We start from the raw sequence: 26411 nt of genomic DNA, 5'->3' as shown, positions 1-26411 counted from the left end.
TTGACTGCAGGAGGGAGAAGCTGATTTACATCAACTACAGATCCAGCCCATTTACTTTTTTTCTCTTTAAGAAATCAATAAACTATGCAGAGGGAGAGCAGGATGTGTAGTGCTCTATGCAGCAGCATGATGTGTTTCTGCAAAGGGATGCTACATTTCTGGTACATACTGACCACTTATGCACAGTAAAGTCAGGTCATATTGCCCCTTGTGACTTGAACTGTGAAAACTGCTATTACAGACTTGGGTTACCGAAAGAAGATGGAGTGATCTTCATTATAGTTAAACTCCATGGAGAAGTCAAGGACCAATCATGTTCTGTCTGTTTTTAGGAACAGGTTTTTGCTAACAGTGTATCATCTGGAGGTGCTCACATTCCTATTACAGGGAATGTTTCTATAGACTGATCAGTTTTAGAATCCTGTTTTACCTTGCCCTGACTTCATTTAAGGTAATAAATAGAGTATGGTTCAGCCCTGAAAATGCAAGTCCCTGCATGGTTCTGTGTGTACTATGCTCTTCCTTGTGTCTTGAGAAGATTTTCTTTCTTTTGTGCCACTGCTGGGTATGCTTTCAGCTTCCTAGAAAGCCCAGGCAGCCCCTCTCTGATGAGATACAGACAAGACATGGATGTCTCTGCTTTCAGGCTGGGACCACATGCAATTGACCCCAGCCCTATGGTGAAAGAACTACCAGTAGTTGTCCATCGGTGTTGGACAAGGGTCTGGGCTGGGTTGGGGTCTGTGTAGCTGTGCCAGAGGGCTGCCACAGGAAGAAGCCAACTTGCACTGGGAGCACTCAGGGACCTGCAGACTGTACTCACTCCATTTGGCACAGTCTGCAGGGAGGAATTTTTCATCACACGGTTTGAAAATGTTAGCAGGTTGTACATAGCTTGTGCCTGCTTTCACTAGCTGAACCAGCCTGTGATTTAATTATATGTGTGGCTTGCAGCAAACTCCTGAGTGCCTCCCTGTTGCATTCTGCACAGTCCAGTGCAGGTCTGGCCCTGGGAAAGGCACTGGGAAGCTGTGCCCAACAGTGCCGAGCTGCGCGTGACTGCCAAGACTTGGATGTGTGAGTGGGGACTGCATTCAAGGACACGATAGTTTCCTCCCTTTGCCTGGGCTTGATGTGGTTGCAAGAATACATAACAAACATGTCTGCTTAATTATTTTGCTTTTAATGTGGCTTCCTGTTCTCGTCCCTCTGTCTGTATGGTGATGCCATGAGCTCCTCGAGGCAGGACCGTGGCTTTGTACAATTTTGCTAAATGCTAATGCACTTGTAATGGTGCTGCCTGGTGAGCAAGATTGCTGTAGCATGAGCTGGCTTCAAACTCAGTTTCTTGCTGAGTTTTTCTCAAAGCACCAGGCAGTGCTGGGCTTGTAATTTGGGAACCTGCAAGAGTGAGTTGGAGCGAATTGTGCTGATCTGATCAGAGCTGCAGCAGCACCTGAAGGAGAAAAAAACAGGAAGAGCAAAACTCAGTGCTGTCAACACTGCACTTAAGAATCATTATTTTTGTCCTGAAAAAACCCTCTATCAACATAGAAATCATGACATTTTAAAATAATTAACGTCGGGCTGTTTCAGCTGTTTTTGTATTCGTGCTTTCAAGTTTTCATTTCAGTTCTCCATTTCCTCCTATCCTGCAGTCTTCTGACTGTGAAATGTTAAGTTTTATTTTAGTGAAGATCAAGATTATCCAGAATCACTTGACTGCAGGAAATGAGTGATCAAGGAAAAAGCAGACACAGCACCAGAAAGATCAGGAAAAAATGCCCTAAGCCCATCGTGTTAATGCTAACTGCTGCTAGAGAAGTCCTGGGGAAGAACTAGACCCAGCCTAGACATCAAGCCTGGGAATGCAGGGGGTGGTGCTTCCAAGACTTTATTAGCATTATACACCAGGTGCCTCAAAAGTAACCTTAATACCGCTTTGCAGCATGGAAGTGCTGTTATTTCCATTTCACACCCGGAGAATTGAGACACAGACACAATTAACAGCTTGTTCATAGTGATACTCATCTGAATCACAGGTCAGAGTTCTTATCAATGGGTGAGTCCTTCTTGCAGGTGAAATGGGCTGGAGAAGCAAGCTACTAACACTGGGTTAGCTCCTGTAGGTTGAACTAGTGTTCATTGTAGAGAAGCAGTCAAAAGTCTGGCTGCCTATCTGGAGGGTATTTGCACTAATAAAAATGCTGAGTCTGGAAAGCTGAGCATTTTCCCGTGTGATTGTTGCTGCTTCATTTTCTGGTCATGGTGGGAACAGCCTTTCTGGTTCTTAATGGAATTAGTAAAACATTCAAACATTTCATAACTTTAATGGCTGTAGAACTGGGAGAAATTCCAGCTGGTAGGAGTAGAGATGGCTCCTAGTTTTCCAAGTCAGTTTGCCCTTACTGTAGAAATCTTCTTTGTTTGAATTTAATAACCTGCTGTCTTCTCTCTCTTTCAGACTTGACAAAAGAAAATGAGGGAGCAGATAGCAGAAGTACAAAGTTTTCATCTCAGGAAGCAATGAAGAAACAAACAGAAATCAAGCAAAATGGGACTCTTCGGTATCCCAGAACAAAGCTCTGAACCGTGTTGGCTGTGCTGTTTTCCCTCTGTGCTTTTTGGCAGCCTGTAAAGACATCAAGTCCCCTGGTCAAACTGCAGTGCATGTTCCTGCCTCCTTATCTCCATTGGTGGCCTCTTCCCTTGTTTCTTCTTGGCCACTCATTGACAGATCTGCAGCTTGAGGTCAGAACAGCCCCCATTTACAGAGAGGAATAATCCCCTCTATACACACTTCCTTTTGAAGAAAAAGCACTGTTGTAAAATCACTTGACACACAGACATCCTCCTTTCCTACAGAATGAACACCAAGATCAGTATGTGCTTGTTCTTTGTTGCCTGGTTTTGCAAATGCATTAAAAATGAAACAAAACACTATAAAAAACATGTAACCACTGCATTTCTCTCTGTTTACACAAATGGAATAAGTAGCCTTCCTGTTGGTAAATGGAAAATCTGTTTGTTTGTTTGTTTGTTTGTTGTAATCTTGTAAAAATGCATTTAGTATATACTTCTTTTTCAGCCAGTAAATAGCTAATGAATGCATGGGCCAGTGAGAAAAGTAGTGGGAAGATGGATTGACTGAACCGGAATTTAGGAATGCTGTGCTCTCTGTTAGCTCCTGGAATTAGTCATCTGTATTCATTTTGGCAAACCATCTGTAGGACTGGAAGGAGAAGCTTCAGACCACCTCTAAATGTAGTATATTCCCCATTGTGCCCATCTATCATCCACGTGACTCCTTTACAGTCTGCCTGCAAGAAGACTGTATTATAATGTCGGCATTTTGAGTCTCGAAAATCCTGCTTGGAAGTGATTTGATCCTGCTGGAGATTATGCTTGAAGGTGCCATGTGGGAGATGAGCTTTCACTCACCCTTAACAAACCAGTGCAAACACAGTTCTTGTTTCTTTGTTTGTAGAATGGGAATAAGTTTTCACCTAAAAAGTGTTGAAGGCCAGATTGGATGGGGCCCTAGGGCAGCCTGATCTGGTGTGTGGCAATCAAGCCCATGGCAGCAGGCTTGGAGCTGGATGATTTTTAGGTCCCTCCCAATCTAAGCCATTGCATGATTCTATGACTCTAAAAATGTGGTGTCAATTGTTTGGTAAGTATTTACTTGCTCGTAGTGTATCTCATTCTGCAAATGACTCCATGGAATATTTTTGGAAGGGGAGGGGAATATTTTTGGAAGGGGAGGGCTGTGCAGTATAACAGAGTGTGACGATGGGGAACAGAAATGGACTCTGAGTATTTTCAAAGTGCCTCAGGAGCCTGAGATGAAAGGCGAGATGCAAGCACAAAGTATTATTATTCTAATGATGCCCAGCCCTCACTGAGCTGTGCCTTGTGGAAGTGTGTGAACTTTGGAGCATGCCCTGATGAATGTGAACCATGACAGCTCTCAGGAGATGCAGGGTATGCTGGCAATGGCTTAATCAATTATGACAGAGATGGTAAGATCTGTCCAGATTAGAGCACTTCAAAAACTACAAAGCCTCAGGCTTCTCTGTCTAGGTTTTTGCAGGAGTGGGACAATGAAGGAAGCGGATTGATTGGGGTCCTTTGAAATGTGGCAATACTAGCATCTGCTGCCTTAAATGCAAGACCAGACAGATAGGCTTTTATCATCTAAAAATGCAGCTGGGGCAGAGGCAGCACTGTGAGTTTTACAGTTATGCCTGAGCACCAGTGGGTGAGATACGATGTTTCCCTAGGAGAAGGGTGGGGGGATATCTCAAATGTGTTACCGTAAAATGAAGCAGGATGAAGAAAAACAAAGGGAAAGTATCACACAGAAATGATCTGGGAGAATGGGTGGTTCTGCAGGAATATCAGATCAAAGGAGGACACTTCTTGTTAGGAATTAAATCATCGTTTTCCTTTCCAAGTCAAATAGGCCCTTTTGAGGAACAGATAGGTGAGATAAAGCCTCTAGGGTGATTTTATCTCCCTCTTGAGTTGTCTGCTTGTGTGAAACTCAAATAAACAGCAGCAGAACAGGAGGGATTAGGTGAGCACAGTGAATTATGCCTGCATGTGTGTTTGTGAGAAAAACAAAGTAAAACAGACGTGGCTCAAAATTAGCAAATCAGCAAGAATCAATACATGCAGAAATATTCCAACAATATTTCCTGAATGTTTTTCCTCAGAAACAATTTGCAGAGTAGCTTCTCAGCTGAATGAGGTCTGTGGTATCCAGATATGCAAAATATTTCAGGGTACAACAGATCTTATAAGCATCAGGGAAATGGATGTTTTATGTGCGCAGATAGTGATAGGACAAGGGGACATGGTTTTAGACTAAAAGAGAGGAGATTTAGATTAGATCTTAGGGGAAAATTCTTTATTCAGAAGGTGGTGAGCCACTAACACAGGCTGCCCAGAGAAGCTGTGGATGTCCCATCCACATTCAACGCCAGGATGGATGGGGCCCTGGGCAACCTGATCTGGTGCTGCCAAACTACCCATGGAACTTCAAAGTCCCTTCCAACACTTTCTATGATTCTACGATACGTTAAAATAACAAGCTCACTTGGAAGCCACCAGGGTTTCACAGGTAGCTGTCAAAGAACAGCCCAGACACTGCATTGAGTTTTCTGAGTGTCTGTGTTCAGGGATATGTTCTGTACAGTGCCAACCAAGAGTGATCACAAGGTATGCATTGTATTGGCACTGTTTTCCCAGTGGCTGCCACACTCGGGTCTCCAGCAATGTACAGGAGCTTTTCTGCATGTGATGAATCACCCATTACTCCAAAACAGCCTGATGTACAGGAGGAGGAGATGAGAGTCCAGCATACATGTCTCACAGCTGGCGTGTGAAGCCTGACAGATCATACGCAGCCTCGTAAGAAGAATGAGAGCTACACATGAACCTGCAGCCCTACAATTAAGCAAGGAAGCAGGACTGGGCTTGTTCAGGAAGAAACATGCTGTGATTTTTGAGAGAAGAGCAGGTTTGTCAAAGCATCTCCTCCTATTCTGTGTTGCAGAGATAATGCCTGTTTCAAATAGAGAGGTTTGCAGCAGACCTGTGGTATTGACAGCCCTCAGTGCATTGAAGGAGAGTTTGTGCAACAAAGAAATGCTAATTGCATGCTAGTGCACTGCATTGGTTTATGCAAGGATTAGCAGTGCAGTCCCGACTTCCACTGGTGCTTTGGAGGCTGGTAGCAACCCTCCAGCTCTTCCTCCCCACATCAAAGACTCTGGGGAGTGCCGCTTTGGGTTTGCAACCTTTATGAAATTGTATTGTTTCCATTTCCTAAGGAAAATGCAGATCAGTAACATTCACCCTCTTTAGTAAAACACCTTGAGGTTAGCTCATGAGAAGTACTGAGGAGAAAGTCTTGCATTGCTTCCGTCTCACTGCTGCTCCATTGAAACCTATGTCACAACAGGTGAAAGGAACACAAAATGTAGAAACCATTCCTCTCTTTAGCATCATCGACCTTCTTTCATATATTGCTCAGTGTCCTCCTGCACTTTTGTCCATGTCTCTACTTTGATAGTACTGATCTTGGTTACCAGACACCGGTACCTACCTACCATGGTGCCGACGACTGGTAAGTGAGCATCAAGGATCTTTACCCATGTATAAGAAAGGGACATAAATCAACATTCTAGGAAGGTGGCCAGAAATGGCAGCCTGACTTTGATGTTACAACTGCTTCTCCCTCCTTATTGCATAGCGAGGCACATTCTGGCAGCCCTAAATATTAGACAATGAATCACCTGCTTAATAACTGTAATAGGCAACCAGTCCACAGCCTTTTGGGGTCTGTCCAGTGTCTAATTTTTGTCAGTAAGCACACATTTAGAAGTAATAATTGACCCCTGATTCACTGGGTCAGTAATTTCATGAATCTACATTTTATGATGAAAAAGGAAAAGGGTTTTCTCTTGGGATTTAATTTACAAAGAGAAGAACAATTGTTGGAAGAAGGGTGTAATTTTAAAAAGTGAATACTCCTGAAAGGGCTTCTCCCCCAGCCCTCATGTTTTATTTTATTTTATTTTATTTTATTTTATTTTATTTTATTTTATTTTATTTTATTTTATTTTATTTTATTTTATTTTATTTTATTTTTATTTTTATTTTATTTTATTTTATTTTATTTCACTTATTTTTTTAACCTTGATATTGTTCATCTTGAAGGAAAATAATTTTCTGCTGATGTGAGAGAGGTTTTCACTATTTACCCAAAGGACCCAAGTGAAGTGCCTTTTTCAAACTCAGCTCAATCACTAGTGAAGTGCAGGGACCACTATTGCATGTGATTTGTCACCATTCAGAATGGCAAGGCCCAAAGCTATTTTTCCTTACCCATCCATTAAATGAGGCCATCTCCATTTGTCTTTACACATAATTTACTTCCTAGTTTGGGATCTGGCATCAAGACATCATAAAGGTTTCTTAAGAGATTCTCTCATCACTGCTTGAGATGTACACTGTTTTCCTTGTCTCCAGCTGGAAGAAATTAGTAAAGACCAAGCTTTGCTTCTTACCCATCACCTTCTGTAGCCATCAGAAAGGTCACACAGGGTGGTGGCTCTTCCTTCCATGAAACTGCACAGGGCTAAAAATGAATCGTCTTTTTATCTCTCTTCTGGCTCTTGTGCCCAATTTTCCTTCTCCTTATAGTGAGGAATAGAGAAAGTGTTGCAGTCCTTGACCTTTTGTCTTCACTCTTGCCTGTTGATGACCACACCCGCTGCCTGAAAGATGAGCTGAGAGAATGTTACACAGCTCTTTCCCACTTCTGACTCATTTTTGTCATTCATTACATGGTCTCTCTCTCTCATAGACATAATTACAGGCTCGACTTTGTACATGCCTCTGGAAGCTAGATGATTTCTGGAGAGGTCACTGGATTTATGCTCTCTGGAGAGAATCCCATAGATTATCTACTTTTGTTGCAGAAATGACTGAGCTAAGCCATCCTCTTGGTATTTACAAATGTGGTTGAAGAATGTTGTAATGTCCAGAAGAAGTGAGGATGCTCCATTCCTGTCATGGAGTATTTCAACATGCTTTGCAACTTATTTTATACCCAGATTTCCCTCTCTTACCTGCAGAAGTTCTCCAAATAGAAGGGGACTGCAAAAGATACTTCAGAGTGGTTGAAACAACAGATCAGATCTCACAAATTTGCAGCTGTAGTAGAAATGTTGAATTGAATGAGAAATCTGAAGTGGGTCATTCCACTTCAAGCAGGTCTGTGAATTGAAAAGCAGCTCCTATTGGAAAGCACAAAGTGCCTCCATAGACTTAATGTGCTGATTCTGTTAATTTGTTTTTCTGATAAGAGTTTGTAAGGGTCATTCTTCATTAAAATATTTTACTAGATTTTTAGTTAAGGCAAAGGAAAAAGAAACTTCCCTTCCCTTCCCTTCCCTTCCCTTCCCTTCCCTTCCCTTCCCTTCCCTTCCCTTCCCTTCCCTTCCCTTCCCTTCCCTTCCCTTCCCTTCCCTTCCCTTCCCTTCCCTTCCCTTCCCTTCCCTTCCCTTCCCTTCCCTTCCCTTCCCTTCCTTTCCCTTCCCTTCCCTTCCCTTCCCTTCCCTTCCCTTCCCTTCCCTTCCCTTCCCTTCCCTTCCCTTCCCTTCCCTTCCCTTCCCTTCCCTTCCCTTCCCTTCCCTTCCCTTCCCTTCCCTTCCCTTCCCTTCCCTTCCCTTCCCCTTTCCTCTCCCAGTTCCCCCTCCACTTTCCCTTTCCCTTTCCCTTTCCCTTTCCCTTTCCCTTTCCCTTTCCCTTTCCCTTTCCCTTTCCCTTTCCCTTTCACTTTCCCTTTCCTTTTCTCTTTCCTCCAGGAAGTGGTACACTGAGTATATATACAAGGAAAATGTTTCAGATATGATAAACACCAGAAATTCTATAGAAAACAGATTTTGCTTTATTAAAAAAGAAATAAATCTTCTTCTTAGTCAAAGACAAGTGTCATTGACAAAGACAAGGACCTGTAACCACAATTGTATGTTCCTAGGAAAAAAAAAAAACGTTACTCTGCCAATATCTACTGGGGACTCTAACTTCATTCAACAGACTGGGATTTATGAAGGGCAACGGAATTAGAAGCCCATAAAGTTAGACTACATTTAATGTATCTGGAGGGGCAAGAATTTAACTTTGCTTTTATGATTAATCTAAAAGACGTCACTTCTAGTGGCTCTATATCCTTCTGACACAATCTAGACACATTTGTTTTAATCTGACTCAGATGGATGGCTATCTGCCATGAAATCATTGGCACCCATTTTGCAGCACATACTATGACCTACAGCTACTGATCCTTGTTTTATTTTTATTTTTTTATTTTTTTTTCCAAGATCCAGGGTTTAGTTTCCTGAAAATTGCCAACATGGGAGCTTAAAGTCTCTACCTAGGAGAGAGAGACATGAGAGGGTAGTGATCCTGTCCTTCTGTTCTGTGCTGCTGAGATCTCACCTGATATACTGTGTCCAGGTGTGGAGTCCTCTGTACAGGAGAGATGTGGACCTGTTGGAACACTTCCAAAGGAGAACTACAAAAAGGACCCAAGGGATGGAACACCCCTCCTACAAGGACAGACTGAGAGAGCTGAGGCTATTAAGCCTGCAGAAGGATCTGGGAAGACCTGATAGCAGCCTTTCAGTATCAAAAGGGGAGTTACAGGAAAGAAAGGGCAGACTCTTTAGTAGGGTCTCTTGTGAAAAGAGAATGGCAAATATAGTTTCAAAATAAAATAGGTGAGATTTATATTAGATGTAAGGATTTTTCAATTTAATTTTATTTTTTTATAAGTGTGGTGAGACACTGGAGCAGGTTGCCCAGAGAGGTGGTGGATGTTCTATTCCTGAAGACATTCAAGATCAGGCTGGATGGGTCTCTGAGCACTCTGGTATAGCTATAGGTGTCCCTGTTCATTGCAGGGGAATTGGACTATGTGGCCTTTAAAGATTCCTTCCAACTCAAACAATTCGGTGTTTCTATGACTGTGTTCTATTCGCTGGCTTAAAAGAATAAAACCTGAGCAACTCTGCACAAAGTCCACACAAAAAAAAAAAAACAACCCATATGTAGACAAACCCTAAGTAAACTAATCGTCTTTCCACAACAAGTCTCTTAATTGCTGGCATTTGTGAATCCAAGGTATGTTAAGAGCATGAAGGGGAAATACCTAATATGTGACAGATTGATGTTGCACTATTCCAGAGGGCAAGTTAAGCTTGGCTGTTGAGAGTGAGATATTCACTCATGGAAATCCCAGTGGAGCTTGTTGGTATTTTTTCACCCAGCAAAGCCACCACTGTGAAGGCACACTCTTCACATGTTAATATCTGACCACACTATAGTCCATGAGTGACCTATTAATTAGCTGCAAACTGCTGAAATGCCAAGATTTTAAATGGGAATGTAGAGAATACAGGGAATCATATTTATAGCATAAATGTTAGATCAGTTCTTAAGGCTGTGTAGAGATACACAGAGCAAGGTTATCTGCAGGCAGTGTCTTGGGGAATTCCTCTGTGTGCTGTGCACTGTGATAATTATAAGTCTTAGAAAAATGTTGGTTAATGTTTTAAATTCCTGGAGTTATTATGTCATTATCTACTGAAATGCAGAGGAGGAAAAGAAAAATAAATAAATAAGTGTTCTAATGCAGCTATGCAATTTGTTTTTGATAAACATGAATATACATTTCTAATGATCTGTGTCTACCTTGTTAATTTGTATCTTTTAGAATTTGAATCTAAATTGTTAAGGAGACAAACTAGGCCAGAAATTTAACTTTGCTGATGCCATAGGATGGAATACAGGAACATATAACATCTACCATACAAGTAATAGCTAAAATTTCTTCAAACAAATAACTGAAAGGCCTCATTTACATATGGAGTGAATCAAACTACATGATTTTTCAGACTAAAGTTATTAAAGTATAGCAGACAAGTGGAAGAGATAGACATTAAAAGCAGGATATTTTACCGTGATGCATTCAAAGATGTAGAAATCTGGGAAGATACGATGAACAAATTCATTTATATTTGAACACAGAGGAGAGATTTTAATGGTGTTAGTGGGATAAGGGAAAAATTGGATGAGAGAAGAAAGATGAGACAATGTCACTCTTGGGGTGAAAGATGATGGGGTGAATCTGAGGAGAGTTTTTCACCTAAAGATAGTAATATTGACTTGAGTGAAGAAAAACTGACAATTTCTAGATATGCATTTGATCTTACACCCTCTTTGTATTTTTAGTTTGATATAGAACAACAACTGAGGCTCAGGCAGGTGATTTGTAGCTTGTCTCTCCTGAAAGTTGCTCCATTTCTATGTTGGATAAATGACATACAGAGTTAGGGATGATTAAATGAATGGTGAGCAGGAATGCTTTTCCATATGTGTATCGATGAAGTTAGCCTAGGGAGCACTTCTACTGTGTTGGAAGAAGTTAACCAAGATAGCTAAAAATGGGAGCTCACTCTTTACAGACACAATTAATATGTGAGGATTTACTTTTTGATTAAGCAGGATCTTCTTGGACAGCATACAAAAAAAGGCTGAGCCCGCAGGTGGAGAGAAACAAGAACATGACAGAAACATGAAAGGTTTCAAAAGGAAAGGAAGGTCACTGCTGTCACAAGGTTGTCCTTCCTCTTTGCAGGCATCTATTGATAGAAAATGTCAAATTTTGTGAGCAGTTGCCATTCTGGCAGCTGGAATAGAAGATCTTTCAGTTCAAAATGTATACACATCTGTATGAACAAAGCTAAAGGAATACTTCAAGAAAGGTGTAGAAGTGTGTGTGTATGTCTGTCTAATATACACTTTTCTTGTGAAAGGTCAGATGAGACAACCTATATATGGATGGATATTTACCCAGATGTAGTACTATTTCCACTGAAGTCTGTGTGAGTTTTGCCAACTTGGGAGGACAGAATAAGGTCTTCTGATGGCTCTCTAGGAGTAGGACAGGCAAAATACAGAGGGATGAGGTATTCTGGTAATGGGCCCCAGGGTCTTAATCAACAGAATTCTATCACACTGGGAATGGAGATGTTTAGTGATGGGTGGAGTGTCACAGATAAATAAGCAACTGAAAACTGGGATGCTCATCCAACCCTTATCTGAATGAGCCAGATCTCTTTGTTGTGCAAAAAGGGGCTGGAAAGCTTGTGGGGATAAACTTCCATCTGACATTCAATATTCTCTGCTTCTGCTTCAGCCAAAGGCACGAAATCAGCCTCACACTTGTGTCCATTCAAGGGCAATGGGGGACAGGCAGGATGCCAGCTCTAGTTTTTCTGCTCTTTGCTTAGGCACTTTTCTTCACCTCTTTTTTTCCTCCACACCAGCTGCTGTATGGCACAGGCAACGGCTGCAGCTGCTGGTGGATGCAAATTCCTTCACACCCCCAGCATCTTCCCCTATACATCTGCATGGGCCTGTAAGTCAGTTCCAGAAAATTTAAGCAAGATTGTCTCTGTGGAAACAAGAAACCTCATCTACATTCAGTGTAATATTAAGATACTGTTGGAGTGAAGTGGACTGAGTTCAGTTCTAAACAGTCATTCATGTTTCACCCTTTTAATATATTTCTTTTTGTTTTGTTTTTTTTTTGCCCCAGAAAGCAAGACGATTAGTGGTGCTCTCCTTCTTAGGCTAAATGTGCAAGAGATTTTCATATGCCCTGGTGCTACAGAAATCAGACTGCGGAGATGTGAATGAGTAGGTGCCCTTGGGTATAGCTTATCCTTGTGTGCAGTAAGTAATTAACAGGAAGTTTCTTCCCACTAAATCAAGATATGGCCTTGCTTACAAGCAACCTCTGCAGTTCAACATTAACTAATACAATATTTTTAAACAAATCTCCCTTTTATTCTGTAGGTATAAATCGTAAAATTGAGGTTTTCTAACTGTTTGTCTTTTCCATGTATTTAACAGTTCTGAAAATGCAATTTTCAATCTGCTCTGCAGATTGAAGGTTATGTTTATTATATACCTACATAGTGGATTTTCAGGATCAATCACTTCTCAGATGATCAAATGAAATAACTTAAAGCAAAATATAGAAGTCAAGTTAAGGCAGACTTTAGAACATGCCCTGGAAATTGTATGGAAGATGTATATTTGCAGAACAGATTTCCACCATTTGCAGAAAAGTGACTAATTTCACTTTTTTAATGAAAATTCATCCCCTACAAATATTTTCATTTTCAATGACTGAAAACTGAGTTTAAGTAGCATATGTAGAATTGACAAAAATATTGTGTTGGGATGAAAAGTTCTGGCTGTTAGATTTTGCACTTTCTGATGAAAGGTCATGTTCTGCTGTAGAAGACTAACTCCATTTACAAAAATAGGTTGTTTACCTGAAAGTGTTTCAGTTTTTAAAAGGCTTGATGTATCCAAGGTCAGGATTTTCTGTAAGATCTAATCCTTCATGCACTCATGCATGGCTGTGTACAGTAACATTCCAAGTTTCCAAAAGTAGAAAAGAGTGCCTCTTCTTATAGCTGTTTGGAGAGGGTTTTGCTTAACTTTCTATGCTATCAAATGACTCAAATAAATAAATAAAATCACCATATGTCAGATTGGATCAGTTCAAAAATTACAGCCAGGAAGCCACTGATAGCTTCTCTGGAGTTCTGTGAAAGTTTACATAATTGTCATTGCATGTCATTGGGTTTAGCAGCTGCAGGAAGATCCTGCTCCCCAATAAACAGAGATAATTGATTAACTAACTGTGTCTGTGGCCACCACAGTTTATCCAGTGCACTAAGGTCTGTAACACTCAGTCCTCCTGCTGCTGGAAATACAGTTTAAGCATTCATTCAGTTTAAGATGTCTATTCAGTCTTACAAAACTGTGGTGAATGATTTCAAGACCCAGAATTGATTACGCCAAGTGCACATGATAGGATGAGCATTTTAGGGTGAGTCCAGTTGAACTCATCACAAACTTTCCTTTTGCTTTCAAATGACATGGAATTGGAAGGAATGGGAAGGTTTGTTGAGCCCATTCCCTGTCTTAAGTAATATCATAAGTTTTCTTGACTTATTTCACTGGATATATTGGTAAAATCCCACAACATTTCTAACATTTTTAAAAGCTCCTTTATCTGACAATTAGAAAAGCCCTATTCTCTATCTTAAGTTTATTCTTAGGAAGCTGGTTCTGGTTGTTGTGCAAACAGTCATCTACTTCAAGCAGTTCTTCTATGGTGTTTGTCAATATGCGATATTTACACATAGCACTCCCACTGTGCCAGCCTCCATCCTGCAAAGGCAAACAAAACTTGGCCATCTTATCTCTTCCTGTAAACCAGGCTTTCCCTTTCCCTGATTAGTTTAATAGCTTCCCCTTGCATCTCTTTTACTGTGAATTCATCTTTCTTGGCAAGGAGTGATCAGAGCAGCACTCTATATCCCCAAGGAGATTTTGCAGGGCTGTTTATGATAGATTATCATTGCTATCATCTGACAAGCTGAAAGTCTGTTTTAGGCTGTTTTATGACTTCATTGGTCCATAACAACCTTATGATTGGCAGATCTGTCCAGGAGGGCACTGAAGCTGCTTGTCTAATCCAGCTCCTTTAAACACAGATCATTAAGATACCCAGGTGATTTTTGAGAGTTAATTTTGAGAAGGGGATGGATTCCAGATGCATTCCTACTGATCTCCAGAGAGGGCTCTGTTGTATACTCCCAAGAAAGGGCCTGGTACTACTTCAGTGAAAATCTTCATTTTATGACTCTTTGGAAGTGAGGCACAGAAACCCAAAGGCCATGACCTTAGAGTAAAGGAGGGCCTTATCTTTCCACCATGACTGGCTCAGAGTGGTGGTGGTTACAAAAAACAATTTTTATGGGGCTTTTGCAACAAGATGGAGGCAGGCAAGGTGGTTAGTGTGTGCGTCATGCCATGTTGTTGTTGTTGTTTCTGCACACCTTAAAATACATCACCATGACCCCAGCTAGGACTTCCTGAACTGCAGTTCATTGTCTCTCCAGCTACTCTTGCCCTTTCCCATTCTCATGCTGATGAGGCCAGGGGACTCACCAGGAATGGTGACTCTACCACCTCTCCGGGCAGCTTGTTCTAGCACCTGACCACTCTTTCAGAGAGGAAATTTTTCCTAATATACAACCTGAATCTCCCCTGGCACAAATGGAGGTCATGTTCTCTCATCTCTTTGCCACAGTCTTCTTTCAGGGATTAATAGAGACTGATTACCTTTGGAATTGGGTCTGGGTATCAATTTTCCTAGGAAAAATTATCAGGCTTCAGAATAACAGAATGCTGGAAGATGGAAGGGACCTCTGGGTGCCATCTGGTCCAACCCTTGCTTATGCAGGGCCATTGATTCATACTTGTTGTGCTGCTATCAGCATATCAGGAAGTGACTGAGGATGGAGAAGCAGGGCTCTATATGGTTCTTGCTGGGGCTGTGGAGCAAATAGGATTTTCCATGGATTTTCTGCATAAAGAGCAGCCCATAGTGTAACTTTAGAAATAAAATATTTCAGTGTTTTTATTTGTTTTGTGTTCTCTCTTTTGGCTTGCTCTCTTAGTTTGTCTTGGTTTTCTGTGGCTGGCTTCTGCTTGGGTCAGCATTTGTACACCTGTTACAACCAACTAGTCTCCAGCCACCTAGCTAAACCTATATCTTGTTTGGTATCCTCACCTCCCAGGTCTGGCTGATGATGTTTGAAGGACAGAAGGATATGCTCTCAATTCAGCTAAGCAATACAACATGTTGCAGCCTTTTGAAGAAAACCTTTTATATATCACAAAAAGAAAGAAAGAAAAAAAATAAATGTGGAGTTATAATGAAATTCTCTGATGTACTCTTCGTATCTCAGCATTTTCTGAATTTTCTGTGGATATCAATAAAGAAAATAATCTTCAAAGCTACCTCCTTCCAGCAATTTTGATACATTTAAGACATGCTGTAAAACATTCATGATGAACCACAAAGTGCATAGCTTAGATACATATATATAAGCCTGTGGGAGTACATATTACACTCTTAGATGAAATGTGTTTTACTTTTATATAAATTTTAAAGGAACTAAAGCAATTATTAAAAAGCTCATTTTAAGATGCATCTTAAAGTAAGTATGTAACTATATGTAATTTTAAAAGTGTTTATACAAATATCCTTAAGTGGATAAATTAATTCTCCAGTGGAAGGATCCTGCACAGGCAGTGGAGGAAGTAGGGGTAAACTGGTGTACAAAAATCCTTCCTGATAACATCCTCAATCTCTGCAGAGTTAGACAAGACACGTGGTTCTTCAGTCCACAGTGTCTGAGCCCACTCCTTCACTGTCCATTCCATCAAGTTTTGCGGTTAAAAGAGATGAACATTCAGTGAAGATCAAAACTGGGCAATGAATAAATTTCTCTTTTCAAGTAAAAGATCACCTGAAAATAATAATAATAATAATAATTATATATATATATATATATATATCAGAAAAGGATCCAGCTTGGATTAAATTTATGGAATAATTTCACTGAAAAATAAAGTAACAAAGAATTTCCTTTAAACAGTGCAACTTATCTTTCTCATGGTTATCTATTGCAAACATTTTGAATTTTCAGTTGAATGAAGTCTTTCAATTTAGAAATTTGCTCTGAAAATAATTCTGAAGGCTACAAGAGAATGCCATAAAAATATTTAGGTTTATATAAAGTCTTTCTGATTAATAGAAAGTGATTTTTTTCAGTGTTTATCTTTTCAGTTGACTGAAATAAGAATTATTTTAGCCACTCACCCAAGAGAAAAAAAAAAAAAAAAAAAAAAAAAAAAAAGGAGGGGGGGGGTTGGAAGAAAGCACTTAGATTTGATGGTTAATACTTATTTGAGTAAAAATCTGGAAGATGCATCAAAGTTTTCCCTACATTATTAAACATGACATAGATGACATAGTCTCCTGCTACTCACAACAGTTTAACAGACATAGAAAAAGATGTAAGCAGTTCTTGTGAAAGAATGAAACTGTGAAAAACAAGTTTATTGAATTTTAAATGTCCATTTGTCTTCACCGTTGTGGTACACACAGACAGGACTATGATAGTGCTGCATCACTGGATATATTTTATTCTATTTTTGCATGAAAGAAATACATGCCCTAAAACCCTAACCTGATGTAGTTTTCTCCACTCATTGACAGGTGGAAGGATATATTTTGCATTTCATGATTGGTTATGATGCCTTCTACGTGCTCCAGGGGTAGAACCCCTCTATATTCCATGCACCTCCGTGTGATGGGGACCTATCAAGTTGAAGTTGAGGTGGTTTCATTTTCCCTGATGAATGTTGAGGCTCAGGGATAAAATTCTCCTACATGAGAATATGCTGTTAGTGCACACTGACTCCTAAACCCCAGCCATTCCACTTGTTCAAACTTTGCAGAATGGATACCATGAAAGGAGAAAAGCCATAAAATAGCATCTACTGCCCTGGGGAGGAGCTAAAAGTTGGCTGGCCTGTGCACCGTCACACAAACAGCTCTTGAATCAGGATTAATCTGCACTTATAAGTTGGTTCTGTGTATGAACATATGGGGAAAATAGGTCTCCAGGGTATTTATATGTCCATATGACATATACACTCTCTTTGTCCTTGCTGTAATACAAATTAACTGAGGCAAGGGAAGGAAAGACCCTCCTCACCACACCTGACCATTTTTGCTTTGGGTTCTCTCCCATCTTCTAACCTTGCAGCAATGACTTGCAAGGGCAGGTCCTGCATCAATTGCAAGCACCATGAGCATGGTCAGAGGTGCACAGCATAGAGATACATCATGCCGCCCTGCTGCTAATTACTCCAGCCTACCAGGGCTCTGTTCTCTTTCCTGTAAATATAAGAATGACTTTTGCACACAGCACAGTGAGTAAATATTCTCACCATACAATCTCCAAAGCAAGACATGGGCAGAATATGTTCCTGACTTAGCCTTGCTCCCAGACATCCCTTCTACCTGCACTGCAAAGCATTAATGTGCTGTCAATTAATGCTGCTCTCAGACTGCACTGGCTGAGTTGTAGTGGATGGTGCCCCAGAGGAGCAACAGAAGCATTAATTCCTCTTTCAACTAATCTTTTTTGTAAAGTTTTCACTCGTGAGACCAGAAACTCAGTGACCTTGCCAAGGAGGGAACTGGAAAATGGGTTTAGTGGGAAGGTATGACTCAAAAGCACTGTTCAGAGCTCATATATTTTCCCCTAGGGATTATAGAGTGAGCAATACTCAAATCAGTGTGTCAAGATGTCACCAGACACACGCTGGAAGAAACTTTATGTGGCCTGATGTGAGTGCTGCAGTTCAGGCTCAGAGTTTAAAGGAATGCTCTGATTCAATCAATGTCCTTACGCTTTTATGACTGTCTGCTCCTCCTATTTCAGTCCTCTTACTACTCCTGTGCTCTTTACTGTTTCCCCCTCCATAAGCATCTATCATGGAGCCATTCTTATCCTCTGCCTCAGACAGTTAACGGGCATCTGTCACTAGACCACTCTTTGACGACAGTCCATCGATCACGCTGAAGGAAATGGTTATTGAGTGGGTGGCAATCAACTTTTTACCTCTCCCTGGAGCCAGAGTGCATCAGTGCTTTCCAGTATTAGGCAGAAGACTCCTGGAAGGTATTTTTTACAATGCAGTTCTTTACATGGAAGCCTGATGTGCCAGTGCCAAGTCATGGGACTCAAGGGACATAGCTGCAATTTGTTGCTAAGTTGTGCTTTGAACACAGTGCCAGCTAAAGGTAGGAAAGAGAGCTGGTGCCGGAGGCTGAGAGCTTCTGGCTGACAACTTCTGATTTCCAAGTCTGAGCAGCTATTGAGATCAGCGGGGAAATGATCTGTTGATGCCAAAACATTCCACCATCCCTCACCACCTATGCAAACATGAACTCAAACTGAGACAGACTGGAAAAACATTACCCAACACAACTGGAGGAAGGAAGCTCCAGGTGCAAATGTTCATTGGGAAAGAGAGAATTAAGATTAAATATGGTCTGATGAGGTACAATCTTGTCTCAGGTTTTGATGGAGAAAGCTGAATTTTTATTCTGATTGAAAGACAGCATAAAAGAAAAGTCAAACCCGAGTTTTCACACAAGAAGAGACAGCAGAACAGAACCTTTAATTCTGGATCCTTTGCAGCATACAGATAGCTTGCCACACTAATTCCCTTTAGCCCTGGAAGATAATATCTGCCCATGTGTTCACTTTTGAAGTATTTTACAAACATCTGTCAGTGTCCACTGATGACCTCATGAGTTCACTACATGATCTGCAATCAAGCTCTGTCTTCAACTGATAGCAACCTTTTAATACATTATCCTAATTTCTCCAAATTTCTTCTGCACCAAAGCTGAATTCAATGCTGCTCATAGTGAGAGCATGGCAAGAAAATAAAAATGAGTGATTTGTTTGATAGTTTCCTCATTTTCTGTTTACAAATGTTACATAGTGTCAATTTCTCTGATGTAGTCATTAGAAAAAAATAATTCAGAAATTTCTTCTGAAATAGAACTCAGGAAATCAGCCAAATTGTTGTTCATACTAGTAGTGGAGGTATGGTTTGTGCTATAACACAGCTAACTTTTGCAATTAACCTATGTTACTAATTAACTGCTTAATTTATCAGTGCATTTGGTTTATGTGTACCATAGCAAATTACAGTCTGTGCAACAGTGCTGTGTTGGTCACCTGGCTGCCTGCTAGACCTGCAGGAGGAAAACACAACAAAGAAGTGAATCCTCTACATGCCAGAGTAAGGACCTTCCTCCATGGTTTGTCTCCCTGAATGTTGGGGATCATGTAGTGATGTAATGGCACGCAGCAATAGACTTTGTGTTTGCACCGTGCACATGAATGGAACAGTGCAGAATAAATCATGAGTGGTTTGTTGCCTCTGGTCCCTGCCAGAAAAGGCAATGAGGTCCTTTTCCTTTCTTCTCTGGAGAAAATATTGGGTAAATTCTCCCAAATACAACACGCATTACAAGAGGACAAGTAAGTAAGTACCTGATCTAGTAAATGTGTATGTTTGGTGGCCCTGCTAGGCAGGGAGGTTGGAACTACATGATCCTTGAGGTCCCTTCCAACCCGGGTCATTCTGTGATTCTGTGTGATTCTGTGTAAGTAAAAGGATGCACTAAAGTAAGGAAGGTAGTGATTGTGAGTATCTGTTCCAACTAAGCTTGTGTTTGTGGCCAGGATCCATGATATTTTACCCACCTGATCAGACTGAGGTGCACAAAATTTCTGTTGAAAATGTCCTTCTCACTCCATGAATTACTGTGGAAACATAGCTGGAGTTTAATGGGTTTTGTGCATCAACCCACAGCTATAGTTATGCATGCTTCAAAATACAGCAGAATAGTCAGGTTACAGGTACTGTTATAATGTCCTTATCCCCAAATTCCTCCCCACCACTCTGTAAATGATGGTGATATTTTTTTCCTCTATCACAGAATAAGAAGCATCACAAAGGCATTCTGTATCAAAAGGCCTTTCACTCTGCTGCAGCTTCCGATCCAGATCTACTACAGATATCTCCTTTTGGCTACTATTGGAAGTTCCCTGCAGTGTGCAATAAACATTCACTTCATATCACACATCTCACTCCGACAGGCAAATCCCTTGCATATCAATGCAGCTCTGTGAAGAGATTTTGCTTTTTTACATTCTTTCCACTCCCAGCTATTAATTTGCACTGACTAGATAGCAGGGGGTCCCACTCTGCCCCAGAGATGTGCTTGTGACTTCCATCGACTTTAATAGGATTTGCTTGAACTTGTAGAGAGTCAGTCCCTCAGCAGAATTCAAACAGGCTGGCTGAAAAATTCAAAGTCATCAAGAGGCTTTGAAAACTCAGTTTCTCTTAATGGGAGCAAAATGTTCAAATCTCAGGTTAAAAAAACATGCAGTTCATAATAGCTAACTGGATTTAGTTTTATTGTCTGTTCCATAATGCAAACCTACTGCCTGCAATGACTGCACGAGAGAAAAAAATGAGGGTAGGAGTTAGCCTTTCACTTACCGGTCTTTTATTTGAACTGAATGACAGTGCTTTCATAAGTTCAGTTTGTGCAAGGGTGAATTACTTCTACAAACATTTTGACAGACCTGCAAAGGACTGAAAACACCTTTCTCTGCCACTGCTGTTTGTAGAAAATGATTTATGGGTGCTACTGATAACTGCTATTTCAGATTAAAGCTGAGCTACTCTAGATTAAAAGGAGAGTACTAAATAATTCAGGAAACCTCTAAACGGAAATAGCTAATACATATATAGCAATCTGTGTCTGATTGCCTTTATCCACTTGAGCCATAATCAGCAATTATTAAATCGGAAGAGCTTCACTGTGTTATTTAAGCACACAGTGAAACTATTAAAGACATCTAAATAGATGTTCAATTCCTGTGACTTTCAGAGAATATATGTGCCAAAAATGCATGCAAGGAATGGGCTGGGAATTTAGAGTATTTTAGGTTCAGTGCATCAAACAAGAGTAAATCAGTTGAGAAGAAAATCACTTAAGTGTATTTTAAGAAGCCCACACTTCAAAAATACCTCTAGGTACCCATAATGCCTTCATACTAGTTCGAAAAGAGTCCTGGAAGGGCACAAGTCTTGTCATGGAGCTGATATGGACAAGGAGTGCAAATGAATGCGATCAACTGTTTTTTAAATATTAACCATGTCTTCTCTTTTCCATCGCAAATCTATCAGGTTGAGCAAATTGCACAAAGGACAGGAAAGAAAAAATCCTTCACTTAATTGTTTAGCCAATATTTACTGGAAAGAAGTGTATTATTAACACAGCAAAAGAGGCCGTTAATTACTATTCACTGCATTTCCAATAAAAAATTGGCACCTGTTATTTCTATAAAAGAAATAACGTCAGTAATAATCCATTCTAAGTTGCATATGCGGTAGAATAAACTGTGAGTGTCATTTATCTGTACTATATAGACATGTGCTACATGAGGAAACACCTTTTTTCAGATGCTGTTCCAAAAGGTTTTTTGTTGGTGACTTTAATTATCCATTATCCAATTATGCAGGCACCCAATGGCATGTTCATGTACCTGTACTTGTTTTTTCCACAAAAACCTGTGCTTTGATGGTTTTCACATGCTTTGTGAGAGACAGCAAAAATATGAACAAATAGATCAACCTGAATGCTGTTTCATTTTGTATATGAAAAGGTTTAAATTGTAGAATTATTGTTGACTAAAGTGCGTTATCTGTTTACTGAGAGAAAGAGGAAGTGAGAGGAAGGTTGTTCTAGGTTAAGACACTTGAACTGTCATTGTTAAGGTCAGACTTCGTTTTTCTGCTTGATTTTAGCTGTCCCATGTGAACTTTGGTTATTAACCCAGGACCAGTATTCCTGAAACCCATGCTGTGTCATGGAAATAAAACTTAAAGAAAAGGAATATTTACAACATTTTTAGACTGTCCTTTTATTCAGTGGCAGGATCACCACTATGTAAGTTGTTCCTGACATGTGTTTGCCAAAGTAATTTTTAACACTGGATTTCTTCCTGCAGTTAAAATCCATATTTTTTTTTTTTCTGTCCTCAGAATGTGAGAACTTATCCCCTTTGTGTCCTCAGGATGAATTTCGTGTCTTCACTTGGACTTCTCTTAGTCCAAGAAATACTCAGTTCTCTCTTGCTGCATTACATTTTTTCTCAGTATTATAACATTCCTTCTGTAGTCAGTCCTTCCTGAGGATGGATGCAGTATTACAGCACTGGATAGGACAAGAGGGATTTTTCATGTGACGATTTTGTTAAACATAGTTTGTTCTTATTGGGAGAGGCCGCATTTTTTGGTATAAACTCACTAATATGTCATTATTTTTCTGATTCCTGCCCTATCATTGTGTGTTCACAGACTGCCTGCTTAAGCCTGACCTTCTTTGCAAAAATAGCAAACACACTTAACTCTTCTGCTCATCATTCATGAGAATATTGAATTGTATCAGACCCAGGACAGATGTCTGTAATTCCCACTTGAAAATCCTACCATTTTCTTAGTGAAACCTGAATAAGTTAATCTTAAAGTGCTGACTTTTAGCCAGCTTTGCACACCCTTCCTCCAAGTTTAATCTTGAACATATTTTCTTGTCTTACTTATAAAAATATTATGTGGGATGATGTCAAAAGCCTCACTATAGTCAAGAAGTACAACTTTAACTTTTTCTCCTCTTCCCACATGACTTGTTATGAAGTTATAGGGTAAAAATTGACTGGTTTAATATGATTAGTTCTTCACAAATTCATACTGGCTGCTACTCCTCTCCTTGTCCTTGTCCAGGTGATTGGAAGTATTTAGATTATTTGTTTCAGTGTTTTTTCCAGGAGTCAATTAGATTGTCAGACTGATAGTGCTGTCTCCTCTTTTTCTCTTCCAACAAGCAGATGATCTGCTGGCTATTCTTCAGTCCTCTGCACCAGTGAATCTCCTGTGATCCTCCTAAAAGATCTACTAGTGTCTGTCAGATGGTTTCTGCCTGTTGTGTAAGCATCTTGAGATATATTTCCCACTGCCCCACTGAACTCAAGACATCTATCTTATCTAAGTATTTTCTAATCTGATCTTTCTGAGTTATTGCCCTTAGTTATATCAACCAGTCATAGTTGACCTTTCCAGTGAAAGCTGAAACGAAAAGGCACTGAACATTTTACTTTTCTCAGACTCATCTGGCAGGAGCTTGTTCTCCCTGTTTAGCCATGAACCAATGTTTTCCTTGGACTAAATACAAATGTGCTTACAGAAAGCTTTTTCTTCCTTTGCTGATTTCCTCTCTTTTTGTACCTTCGCCTTCCTGATTTTTTCCCCCACATATTTATGCTATTCATTCGTATTTGTCTTTAGTATTTCAATGTAGTTTTCACTTCCTGTACATTTTATTTAGCTCCAGGTCATTGAAGAGCTCATGGTTTAGCCAAATTGTTTTCTGATTACACTTCCTATCCTTCCTTCATGTTGGCATGGCTTCTGATTGTACCCTCACTGTCATTTCTTTAAAGAATTGCCAACTCTACTGCACTCCTTTGTCACTTCAACTTGTTTCCGAGGAGATTTTGCCCACCAATTTACAGTGTTTATTGAGTTCTTGCCTCTAGAAATACATTGCTTTCAGTTTTCTGTTTATCCTTCTTCCTTTGTTAAATATAGTGAATTAAGCCATTTAATGGTAATTATAACTCAAGTTTCTCCATTCAAAAGCTGGGATAAAATCTGTTTAGCTCTGTAGATTATAAATTTTTCCAGAAAGGAAAAAATTTTACTCAATCTCACTTTCCTTCCCCCGCTTCCCTTCCCCCCCAACTCCCACACACACACTTCTCAAAATGAAGAGATATGCAGTATCTTTCCTTTCCTATTGCACCTTGCTTCTTCTTTCAACAGGTAGCCTCAGTACCTCTCTGCACTGCCATTATGCTGTAATATATCATCTCCTTCTATACTATTAGATTGGATGCTGTTAATCAGCTTGAAAAGCACAAACAGTTATGTGAGCAAATGCATGCAAATAGTGATACTGTACTGAAAACAACTGAAGATATTATGATATTATTATATTTTAATATTATACATTTTTCGGTTCTTGATGTCAAATTAGAACAAGACTAAGGTGAACAGCACTATATCTCTGTATTTTACCTAAATTAATGTTCTGGATATCATGGGGAGGAACTGTGGACTTGCAGGCCAGAAAGAAGTTCTGGTACAGCCCAGCCAGCATTTCAGTATGGACAGTTTGGTGACCATGAAAACAGTGATGTGGAACTCACAGAGTCCGGAGACCAGACACAACATCACGTTATCTCTGCTGTTCAAGGAGGGGCTAATGCTGCTGTACTCTTTACAAGAATGTAAAGAATTTCCAGATGCAGATATCTGATTTAAACCTTCAATTATCTCCAGCTGGAATAGCGGCAGGTCACTTGGTCATTCCACATCGGTAGACTGAGGCCAGTTTGTGAGGTTCAGCAAGAGTAAGTACCATTATCCTGCATTTTGGTCACAAGAACTTCATGCAACACTACAGGCTTGGAGCAGAGAGTCTGGAAAGTTGCACAGAGGAAAAAGATCTGGAAGTGTTAGTTATAGGAAGTCTGAACATGAGCAAGCAGCATGCCCGGGTGGCCAAGAAAGACTACGATGTCCTTGCTTCTATCAGAAGTTGCGTTGCCAGTAGGAGCAGAGAAGTGACTGTCCCTCTGTAATCATCATTGGTGAGGCTATTCCTCAAGTATTGTGTTCAGTTTTGGGCCCCTTGTTACAAGAAGGACACTGAGTGTGTCCAGAGAAGGGTAATGAACCTGTGAATTTTCTGGAACACAGGTCTTATGGGGAGTGGCTGAGTGAACTGTTCGGTCTGGGGAAGAGGAAGCTCAGGGGAGACCTTGTAGCTCTCTACAACTCTCTGAAGAAGTGACGAAGTGAGGGTCAGCTTTTTCTCCCAGATAATAGCAATAAAACTAGAGGGAATGGCTTCAAGTTGTGCAAGAGGAGATTTAGATTGTATTTTAGGAAAAATTTATTATCTGAAAGAGTGGTCAGGTGCTAGAATGAGTTGCCCAGGGAGGCTGTGGAGTTACCATCCCTGGAGGTGTTCAAGAAACATTTAGATGTTGCGATAACAGACATGTTTCATTGGGGAAATATTGGTGGTAGGTAGACTGCTGGACTAGATAGTCTTGAAGGTGGGGTAAAGAAAGCCAAGGCCCATCTGGAACTGATTTGTCAAGAGATGCAAATAAGAACATGAAAAGCTTCAACAGGTATGTCAAACAGTAAAGGAAAGAAAGACATATCACCCAGTGAGCAATACAGGCAGACTGGTAACAAGAGGAAGGCTGAGGTACTCAACAAATTTTTTTTTGCCTCAGTCTTCACTGCTGACTGCTCTTGATGTACTCCTCCAATGGAAATCATGAGAGGTAGGGACTGTGAAATCAGTGTCCCTCCCAGGTTTATGAGCACCTGGGAAACCTGAAAATCTGTTAATAAGTCTATGGGTCCTGATGAAATACATCCCATATTCCTGAGGGAACTGGCTGGCAGAGTTGCCACTCTCAATGGTATTTTAAAAGTCATGGCAATCAGGTGAAGTCCCCTGTGGCTGGAAAGAAGGCAGTGTCACACCCATTTTTAAGAAAGGTAGAGAGGATGACTCAGGGAACTGCTGACCTATTAGCCTTGTCTTGGCGCCAAAGATAATGGAGCAGATCTTCTTGGAAGCTACACCAAAACATGTGAGGGAGAGAGAGGTTATAGGAGACAACCAGCATTGCTTCACCAAGGGTAAGTCCTGTCTACCAACCCAGTGGCCTTCTATGATGGCATAACTGCATTTCTGGACAAGAGAAGTGCCACTGATGTCATCTATCTGGAATTCAGTCAGGCTTTTGACATGGTCCACAATAACATCCTTCTCTCTTAATTAGAAAGATACAGATTTAATGGGTGGACAGCTCAATGGATGAAGAAGTAGTTACAAGATTTTAGCAAGAGAAATGGTCAATGGATCCATCTGAATGGAGATCTGTGATAAGTGGTATCCCTTGAGGATCAGTAGAGACTGATGCTCTTCAACATTTTCATCAATAACATCAACTGTTGGCCTGAGTGCATCCTAGCAAGTTTATGGATGACACCAGGTAGTCAACATGCTTAAGGGACAGAATGACATCCAGAGAGACCTTGACAGGCTTGAGTAGTGGGCCCAGGATAACTTTGTGAGGTTCAGTGAATCTAAGCGCAAGGTCTTGCACCAGGACCAAGGTACCTAAAAATACCAGTACAAACTGGGGGAG

General features: G+C 40.4%; 1 long non-coding RNA gene across 1 annotated transcript in view; it reads left to right on the top strand.

Annotated features, from left to right (window-relative positions):
* LOC140248636 (uncharacterized) overlaps nucleotides 1-2923 on the top strand; it is a 243151-nt gene extending 240228 nt beyond the window's left edge. The window contains exon 4 of the long non-coding RNA XR_011902869.1: nucleotides 2465-2923. This is a non-coding gene — a long non-coding RNA (uncharacterized lncRNA). The remainder of the gene's footprint in view (nucleotides 1-2464) is intronic.
* The last annotated feature ends 23488 nt before the right edge of the window (nucleotides 2924-26411 follow it).

Source organism: Excalfactoria chinensis, chromosome 2 (genome assembly GCF_039878825.1).
Source record: "Excalfactoria chinensis isolate bCotChi1 chromosome 2, bCotChi1.hap2, whole genome shotgun sequence".
NCBI classification, from domain to species: Eukaryota; Metazoa; Chordata; class Aves; order Galliformes; family Phasianidae; genus Excalfactoria; species Excalfactoria chinensis.
This window is presented reverse-complemented; position numbering and strand designations above follow the sequence as displayed.